Source organism: Cricetulus griseus, unplaced genomic scaffold, assembly GCF_003668045.3.
Source record: "Cricetulus griseus strain 17A/GY unplaced genomic scaffold, alternate assembly CriGri-PICRH-1.0 unplaced_scaffold_207, whole genome shotgun sequence".
NCBI classification, from domain to species: domain Eukaryota; kingdom Metazoa; phylum Chordata; class Mammalia; order Rodentia; family Cricetidae; genus Cricetulus; species Cricetulus griseus.
This window is the reverse complement of record NW_023276928.1, coordinates 36,555-47,086: the sequence shown is the minus strand read 5'-3', so window position 1 is coordinate 47,086 and position 10,532 is coordinate 36,555. Positions and strand designations below refer to the sequence as shown.

The window sequence follows — 10,532 nt, the reverse complement described above, 5'->3', positions numbered from 1 at the left end:
GAGTTTTAATGACTTGTTCTATTTCTTTAGGGACTATAAGACTATTTAAATTGTTTATCTAGTCTTGATTTAATTTGTATATGTAGTACCTATCAAGATAGTTGTCCATTTCTTTTATATTTTCCATTTTTGTGGAGTACAAGTTTTTGAAGTATGGCCTAAAGATTGCCTGGATTTCTTAGTATTTGTTTTTATCCCCCCTTTTATTTCTAATTTTGTTAATTTGTATATTTTTTCCCTGTGTATTAGTTGGTTTGGATATCTTGTTGGTATCACTGATTCTTGGTATAGTTCTTTGTTTCCATTTTAGTGATTTCAGCGAGGAATTTGATTCTTTCCTGCTGTCTACTACTCTTGGATGATTTTGTTTCTTTTTTTTTTTTTTAGTGATAGAGCTTTTAGGTGTGCTTTTAAGTCACTAGTGTGAGATTTCTACCAATTCTTTATAAGCACTTAGTGCTATGAACTTTCTCAACACTGCTTTCACAGTGTCAATTAAGTTTGCATATAGTATGGATTCATTGTCATTGAATTTTAGGAAGTCTATAATTTTTATCTTTATTCGTTCCTTGAACCAGGGGTAATTCAGTTGAGAGTTGTGCATTTTGCATGAGTTTGTAGGCTTTTGGTTGTTTGTGCTGTGATCTGTTAAGATTAGTGGCATTATTCCAAATTTTAGTATCTGTTGGGATTTGCTTTCTGACCAAGTATGTGGACAATTTTAGAGAAAATTACATGATGTGTTGAGGAGAGGGTATATTCTTTTGTGGTGAACTTGTCTGTGGATATCCGTTATGTTTGTTTGAGTCCTAACATTTATTATTTCACTTATTTCTCTTTAAGTTTCTAGTAGTCTAGCAGCATTGTCCACTGGTGAAAGTGTGATGTTGAAATTTCCCACTATTAATATGTGATTGAATCTTTAGTAATGTTTCTTTTGTTATTGTGGGTGCCCTTGTAGTTGGTGCATAAATGTTAAGAATTGAGACATCATATTGATGGACTTTTCCGTTGAATATGAAATGTCCTTCAGCTCTTTTAATTAGTGTGAAGCCTATTTTGCTAGATATTAGGTTAGCTACACTGGCTTACTTCTCACATTACTGAAGACAGTGCGTCAGCAGCTAGTGAGGAGATGGACTGGTGTCCTCCACTTCTTTTGGGATGTGGGAAAGGCCCTGGCTATGCTTACTTGCCCAGATGCTGACCAGCCAGCATCCCTGAGGTCAGAAGAGACAGGAGTTAGTTTTTTATCCCTTGCACTTCCTGGGATGGTGAGTACTCTGGCTGAACCAAGGCCATGCTTATTTTACCACAGGTGCACCCAAGCAGTAAAGGGGGCTTAGAGGTCTTCTATCCACCACCAGGCTGCTCTTGTTCCTGAGGGATTCAGCAGCACCTGTTTTTGTAAGTTGTAGCATAAAGCTAACTTGAAAGATGAAGCTGGCTGTGCCAGGTAACTCTTAATTGGCTGGCTGACTGGCATTTGATGTTGGTATGTTGGACTAATAAGTACTGATGCCTTTTTGTGGATAATTTGCCATATCCTATTCTCAATTTCCTGCCCTTCCCCCACCTCTACGTGGCACTAACTCTTCACTCCTCCTCCTGTCTCCTCTCCCCCTGCCAATTCCCCTACTCCCCTCTCCTGTCTCTCTGCTTTCCTCCAAGGCTTCCCTGGCTGCTCTCCTCCCCCTGTTCCCTTGCCCTCTGGCTGTCTCCTCCCCTTCCTCATGCCCCTTCCTTCCCAGTCCTCTGCTCAGGTGCATTTGATCAGGTAACACAGAGAACTTTACCTGTGCTGTCTCCCCCAAAATTGTGCATGCCAGTGCACCAGCAGCCAGTGTACAACTTGTTCCACCTGAAACCCCGAATAAAGTCAGGCTCCAGACTTCAAAAGTGGTCTTGAGCTGCTGCCTGTGAATTTCAATTTTGTTCACTTTTGTAATTTGAATTTGATTTTCTTCATAGAACACTTGCCAAGGCTGAGAAGGAGTCACTGCCATCGAGTCACTGCCTTTCGACCTGCAGAGGAACATCTCGCTGATGCGGGAGATCGACGCCCAATACCAAGAGATCCTGAAAGAACTGGATGACTCCTCTGAGAAGTTCAAGCATGAGATGCACAGCACCCGGAAGTGGCGAGTGCTGCACCGCATCCAGAGGGCCCTGATCCGCAGCCAGGAGCTGGGCGATGAGAAGGTCCAGATTGTAAGTCAGATGGTGGAGCTGGTGGAAAACCGAACCATGCAGGTGGACAGTCACGTGGAGCTCTTCGAAGCACACCAGGACATCAGTGACAGCACCAGCAGCAGCCGCAAGCCCGGCAAGGACAAGTCCAGGAGTGATGCAATCACTCAGGCGGACAAGCAGAATAACAAGAGGTCCCTGAGGCAGCGAAACAATGAGAATAGAGAGAATGCATCTAATAATCACGACCATGACGACATCACCTCAGGAACGCCCAAGGAGAAGAAAGCAAAAACCTCAAAGAGGAAGAAACGCTCCAAGGCCAAAGCAGAGAGGGAAGCCTCTCCCACAGACCTCCCCATGGACCCCAAGGAGCCCACCTACTGTCTGTGCAATCAGGTCTCCTATGGAGAGATGATAGGCTGTGACAACCTTGAGTGCCCCATCGAGTGGTTCCACTTTTCGTGTGTGGGACTCAACCACACACCAAAGGGCAGGTGGTACTGCCCCAAATGTCGGGGGAGAACGAGAAAACATTGGAAAAAGCCCTGGAAAAGTCCAAGAAAGAAAGGGCTTACAGCAGGTAGTTTGTGGACATTCACACGTGAGAACAGAACCCGCCAGTGTATTTAAGGTGTCGCTGCCTTTTCAGAAGTCTGAGGATGGTCAGATTCGTATTTTTAGAGAAAGTTAGGAACAGATCCTCTCCATGGGATGGCATGTGTCGTCATGGTGTACCTGTAACCAGACTGAGTCTGCAGATCTGCATTTTAGAAACTACAAATATAGGTTCTGATTAAACATGTCAGCAAGTGTCAGACTGGTTTTTGGGCTTGGGGAGTGACTTGGAAGTAACCTAACAGATGTATAAAGAAGAGATTTGATTTGGATGTTTTAACAAAAATGTTAGTGTTTAAAAAAAAAAATATTAGCCAGGTTGCTGATATACAGCAACTGTGCTTCTTGCTACCATAATGTAAATCCACATGACAAGTTGGTCAAATGTTTAAAGTCTAAATATTATTTTTTAAAATGGTAAATGGGTAATTTTACATGACATATTTTATACATGGCTTATTCACCAACTGGCCATTGTTAATGACTGGGTACATTTTTAATAGGTCAGACACAAGTGGTCCAGGCAGTAGGTCCAAGTCTTGCCTTTGCTACCCTAGGTCATAGTGTAGCCACCTTTAACTTATATGAAGTGTATAAATGTACATTTCCCAGCCACCTTGCTCTTGCTGTATTATAACCATAAGTGCAGCCTGGTGCTGTTGTGAAGCCAAGGTGTGTGCCCTGCTGTGTGTGTGAGCTGCATAGATGTCATGTCAAGAAATAAATAAAACTTGGCCAGTTTGTTTCTTTTGCATATAATTTTAACATAAATCATTTTAAATTTTTTGTCTTAAAAATTTATACACCAGCAGTTTGGACAGAGCCTTAAGAAAATTGTACATTATTGATCCATGTAATAAGGAAGTAGACATTACGTCCATGCCAGCATAAATGTCACAAACTATTTAGAGCAGAGGTAAGGAAGTCACTGTGTACTTGAGACCCAGCCACACCATCTGTTCTGTGAGCTAAGAATGGTCTCTGTGTTTCTCAGTGGTTTCAAAAATCATATTTCATGATACATGAAAGTCCTATTAAATTCAGATTTGAGTGTCTATAAATAAAAACTCATTGGAACACACATACACACACAAAAAGAAGATTATTCGTTAGTTTGTATTGTGCATGTCTCCTGTGCATTATAAACAATACCACTACCAACACTTGTGCTCCAGGTGTGGAAACAAATTTCTTTGTCATAGGCTCCCATCTATAAACTGAGGACTCTATGATAACTATCTGCTTCATGTACCGAGGGACTACTAGACTGTTTTCCTAGCAGCTATCTTATTTAAATCTCAGCAGCTGGGCATTAGGCTTCTGGTTCCATGGAATTCTTCTATATAATATCTGAATGTTTTAATTATAGCTGTACAAAACTGAGAATGAGGTGGTGTCTCCTGAAATTGATTTTTATTCCCATAAGTGGTACATTTAACATCTTTTCATGTGCTTATTGATGATTTTTATCTTTGAGGAAATTGTTCTGCACACTTGGCTTGAAAGTTGTGTTACCAATCTTTTCAAATATTTTATTTATTTATTTTGTTTTTTTTTTCAGTATAGAGTTTCGCCCCATTTTTTAAGATTTATTTATTCTTTTATTATGTACAGAATTCTGCCTGCACGTATGTCTACATGCCGGAAAAGAGCACCAGGTTTCGATAAAGATGGTTGGGAGCCACCCTGTGGTTGCTTGGAATGAACTCAGGACTTACTGGAAGAACAGTCAGTGTTCTTAATCACTGCGTTATCTCTCTAGCCCATGTGCTACCCATCTTTCTGCAGGTTTTTGCATGTTAGAAGTGCAAGATTCAAGCCGGGCATTAGTGGTTCACACCTTTAATCTCAGCATTCAAGGGGCAGAGGCAGGTGGATGTCTGTGAGTTTTCGAGGCCACCCTGGTCTACAGACAAGTCCCAGAACAGCCTCTAAAACAATACAGAGAAACACTGTCTCAATAAAGCAAAAAAGAGAAAAAGTGCGACATTCTTGTCAGACAGATTCTTTGCAAATATCTTCTTTTATCCTGCAAGTTTTCTTTGAATTGTCTTTTTACTCTTAAGTGTGTCTTTAAATGTCCACAGGAATGTTTTTCCCAATATATTGAGCACTTTATGAGGAATTGGTATTGACTCTTTGAATATTTGGTAAATTCACCACAAAAGACACTGGGCTTCTATTCTTAATTATTGACCGTTCAACCACTTTGCTGAGTGTAAACTAGCCTGTTCTGCTTTTGACTGCTGTGAGTAAATGTCATAACCAAGATCTATGTGGGGAAGAAAGAGCTTATTCTATGTTCTGGAGGACAGAGCTGACACAGAGGCCATAGAGAGATGCTGCTTACTGGTTTAGGCCTCAGAACTTGTTCAACCACATTTCTTGTAGAACCCAGGGCCAGCAGTCAAGGGATGGGAACAAACACCATGGGCTGGACCCTCCCGCATGAATTGTTAAAGGAAAATATCTTATAGACGTGTAAGTCTGACAGAGCTGTTTTCTCAATTGAGGTTTCTTCTTCCAGATAATCATACTTTTGTTGAGGTGACAGACAACTAAAGTCTATACAGAATATCTAAGGGTTATTGGGATGAGTTTGGGTGTGTGAAATATGGACACAGGCATGTGAATGAGCTTGCTCATGTGTGTATTTGTGTGTGTGTGTGTGTGTGTGTGTGTGTGTGTGTGTGTGTGTGTGTGTGTATACTGGTGTGTGCAATGGAAGTCTTACAGCTCCAGATGGAAATGTATTCTGCCTTATCAAGCAGTCAGGCTATCCCAACATTTATAAAGGTAGGTATCCTGGATACCTGCACCTGTGAGACGAAAAGTATCCTGACTTGTTGGGAATCAGGGCAAACATAACCAGTGAATGGATGTCTCCTAGATACCTACAGCACTGGAGGGTAGCATAACCCGACTTGTTGGGAAGTGAGGATATATCTTCACTTTTGAAGGGACAGTGTCCAGTATTGCTACAGCTGTGAGGAGAAAGGTATCCTGATGTATCAGGAAGTCAGGCTATACATGAAGCTGTGTTCCAGTGGGGGATGGTCTCCTCACAGGATGTAGGAATCCTGTGCCTCTCTGAGAGGGGAGAGAGAAAGAGAGAGAGAGAGAGAGAGAGAGAGAGAGAGAGAGAGAGAGAGAGAGAGAGAGAGAGATTATAACTAAGCTCTGCTCCACTCTCAAGGGAGTTTCCCAACAGAGATATCTGTTTTTCCTTAGCTTCAAGCCATTTCTTCATTCTCAAAGCAGAAATGTAGTAATCTGCTCCAGCTCCAACAGAATGTGGTTACTCTGCTCCCATCCTATCGGGGAGTTTTCAAGCATACATTGCCAGTTGCTTCTCATGCTTTCTTCCCCTAAGTGAGCTTTCCTGCCAAGATTCTGCCCCATGCCAGTAAAATGAGAATTTCACTGAAGCTCTGTCAAGATATTTATTTAGGAAAGAGGAATCCAGGAGAGTTGCTGCCCCTGCCAGGGTAGAGAAGGTTAGCTGTGAGCTGAATAGGCACAGAGCCTCATGTGGAGTTTTTTAGGGGTGGAGTTTTAACAGAGAAAAAAATTATCAGAGAATGAATTACTCAGATTTCAATGCCTTTGAATTTGGATGAGCTCAGATTATCTAGATTTCATTTTCATGCATTGGTTGCTTTTCTGCTTAGGGATTGGTTGTTTTTTCTGCTAAGGGATATGTTGGTTTCATGTTCATTTCATGAGGGGAAGATTTGGCTCTAGATACAAGGCCAAAATGTATTTCTTTTTTGGACCATTCTTAGAGTTTTTTGCTCTTTAGCCTTTTCATTGACAGGATGGGTTAATTTCACTGGCTATGATTTTAGATCCAGGATGGTTTCTTTTTATTGGTTCTGATTTCAGGACCAGGATGGGTTACTTACATTGACTATGCTTTCAGGGTCAAGGTGTCTTTGTTCATTTGGTATGATTTAAGTGCCAGGGCGTGTTTCTCTGGTTTCAGGGCCAGGGTCGGATTCTTTTGTGTCAGTTTTATCCTGCAAACACTAAACACATATATGGAGGTCAGAGGAAAATCATGGATGTTAGTCTTTTTTTTATAAACAATATACAGGTAAACTAATGTAAGTTTGGACTTTCTGACTTTCATATATGACTTTTGTTATCCCCTAGGTTCTAACACATTGCTGCAAATTATAGGCTTTCATCTTTTGCAGGTCTACAGCTGTTACAATATTCCTTTATGATCCTTATTGTTTTGTAAAGTTGGAAGTGACAGCTCTCATTTATTTTGTTGTTATAGTAACTTGAGTCTTTTTTCTCCCTGAAGATTGGCAGTTTGGTTACTCTTTTCAAAAGAAGTATATGGTGGCTTTGCTGCTATTCTCCATTATTTTTCTATTTTGTATCATTAGTTTCTGCCCTTAAAGTCTTCCTAGCTTTTGTAGAACACATGGTAGGTCCATCCAGGCATAAGTCCTCATAGTCAGTTCCTCTACAATTTTGAATATCAAACAAGTCAGAAAACCTCATAAATCCCATGGATATACATTTGAGATCTGCTCTCCTTTCTGCCATTGTCATGATGTGAGTTCCCAGGTCCTTCTTGTGTGTTCTGGGCAGACATTCAGGACACTTATGCCTGCTGGCGTCAATCATGCACCTCTCCCTGTTCACACCTTTACCTGTGCTTTAGACATGTCTCCCTGAGGTCTGATGGGTTGGAGACCTTGAAGAATATAAAATCATGTCTAAAGGCCAACAGCTGTCAAAACTCCTTCCACTTAGATCCAAAGAAAAGAAGTGTCATTTCTCATGGGTGCTGTCCCTGTGAGAGCACTGTTGCTATGACATTTCATTCTGAGTTCCAGGGACAACTTCCTAGATGGTCAATTAAACTGGGCTAATGGAAACTGTTTTTAGTAGTCTTCATAAACACACAGATGTCCTGCTGGGAACCAAGCTCTTAACTGTCTGCCCTCGGGTTTCCTTATACCATTAGGGAGGACTATGTGACTCATATCCTAAGATTCCCTCATTTTCCCATAAGTAAATACTAGTTGTTGTATACAGGGAATAGAACAGGCATCAGAGCCCTTAAGCATAAGGTAGAGACAATTATGCTGGTTTCTCTCTACTTTCAGGATTCTCAGCAGGTGTCCATTGGTACTTATTAATTGTTCTCTGCTTCTTTTTTCTTTTTAGCAGTATAGTTTTTACATTCCAATCCCAGTTCCCCCTCCCTCCTCCTCTCCCATCCTTTCCTTGGATATAGTAAGCCCTCTGCTAAACAAGTTTACTAAGTCTGGCACATAACCGCTCCACATACCCACACACCCATAGTCTGAACAATGTATCTCTCTCTTTATAGAATTGGTTCCACCGTGTTAGTCTGTACATTTGTGATAGATTCAATATAAATCAAGCTGGCAAAAATAGAAGCACAATAAAAGTCATATATAAAAATGTTTGCCAAAATAATGGAGAGGCAGAAAGAAGAAATAGATACATACATACAAATATACATACATACATACATACATACATACATACATACATACATACACACATACATACATCTTCAGTGTTTGAACATGGTCAAAACTGTAAATGATTATGTGTTTTAATTATGTTGTCTACTATGATCTGGAGCACAGAGGGTATACAGAACTCACAAAGCATCTCCACTCAGTCTAGCTATGCCTCCTCAATGACCATGGTGTCAGTGGCTGCCATATTTGTGCAAAACACAAAGGGTATGCATACCTACACACCTTTTAATAGTGGACTAATTTCCTCTCAATTTTTGTCTGCTTTCTTTCTTTTAGATTTCTATCTTTCTTCCTTTTTCTTTATTTTGTGTGTAGATATGGAACATTTCAAATATATGAAAAACTTGAGATGTATCTACAATAATAGTTGTGTTAGTTTCTGGTAGCTGAGACAAAGATACCAATGAGAAAAACTGAAGAACCAAAAAGGGCAGAGATTCTGAGGGTCCAGTCAATTGTCATGCCAATTCAGAAGCACAACTCCCACCATGAAGAACACAAGAGATCATTAATTCTAGCTCCAAACATGAATGATCTATGACCCAGGTATAGATTTCCACAAATTCTGTTTTCCAACAAGGCAACAGTTTCATGAAGTTTCACAAAAACAGAAAGAAGGATATACATTAAAACACTTTTAAAATACTTTGGTGAAAGCAGTCTGAGTACCAGTTGGGTGGCCTTGAAGGGCTATGGGACCTCCTACAGTAAAACCAGTGTTTATCCCTAGTGTAAAAAAGGAATTTAGTAGACTATTACCTAATGAGGGATATTCTCAACTCAGATAAATGGAGTAGGGTCTAGGCACTCCCCCCAAGAATATGACAGACTTCGAAAACTCCCACATGTAAGGCCTTGCCCTCCTTGGGGTATGGATGGGGGTTGGATGAGGGGGTCGGTGGGGAGCATGGGAGGTTGGGAGGGAGAAAGAATTGGGATTGATATGAAAAATGATTGTTACTAAACTAAATAAAAATCAATTAAAATAAAATAAAATACTTTGATGAAACTCGGGGTATATGAGTTAGAGCAGAGTGTGGAGAGCCTACAGAATGCTGGTGGTACACACCTTTAGTCCCAGCACTTGGGAGGCAGAGGCAGGTGGATATCTGTGAGTTCAAGACTAGCCTGTTTTACAGAGTGAGTTCCAGGAAAACCTGCAAAGCAACACAGAGAAACCCTGTCTCAAAAAACAAAACAAAAAAGTGTGGAGAGCCATTTTTACAGGCCATTGAGTTGGCAGAAACAAGGCTTTGTCAGCTAGTACATTTCAAATTGTTTTCTTTATTATTACAAGGGTATCATATCAGACAAAATGGTGGGCAAAAATAGCATGATGGTTTGAGTGTGAATATATCTAGAAGATCATGTATTTGAATACTTCATCATTAGGGAGTGGCACTGCTTGGGAGGGAATAGAAGGTGTCACCTTATTCAGATGGAAGTGGTCTTGTTAGAAGAGTGTGTCACCAGGGGTTGGCTTTGTGGTTTAGAAGACCAATCTAGGCCCAGTATCTCAGCCTTTCTGCTGCCAGTAGATGTGCATATAGAACTCTCATTTTCTCCCAAACCATGTGCACCTGTGGGCTGCCTTGCATACCACCATGTAGTATAATAGACTAAACTTTTTAAAGAGCTGCCATGTTTCTGGTGTCTCTTCACAAAATAGAGCACTAAGACAAATAGCTACTACTCTGCCTAAAGATAATCCAAGATAAATTGTTATTAGGCCCTGTACCTGTGTCATCCCAAGCTCTCCAAGAATCAGTGAAGTTTCAATACATTAATAGCCTTGCAGAATGCCCAATGAAGATGTGGATTCCTTCAGGCAACATCTGTTCACAGTTGCTTCGTCCTGTACCCTTGGGCAGAAAATTTCAATGGCTGGAGTAAGTTACTGACAAACTTCTTCATGACATGATTTCCAGAAAGCAAAGAAATACAGGAAAGGCAAGGGAAAGATGTAACTGCCAAAACACATTTCCAGTGATCTATTTCCTCCAACTAGGCCCCAGGATATAAAGAACCCATATCCCCACAGAGAGCACCATCATCTGGGGAACCAGACATTAACCACATGAGCCTCTGGGGACTTTTTGTGATCAAACTGTAAAAATGGGCACACACTCCACACCTAGAATTCACATTTGTTAGCCATTTTGTAACTCTGTCTTATCACTTATCAACCAG

At 40.7% G+C, this 10,532-nt stretch overlaps 1 pseudogene; it reads left to right on the top strand.

Annotated features, from left to right (window-relative positions):
- Positions 1 to 2,007: 2,007 nt before the first annotated feature.
- Positions 2,008 to 3,056, top strand: LOC113838834 (annotated as a pseudogene).
- The last annotated feature ends 7,476 nt before the right edge of the window (positions 3,057 to 10,532 follow it).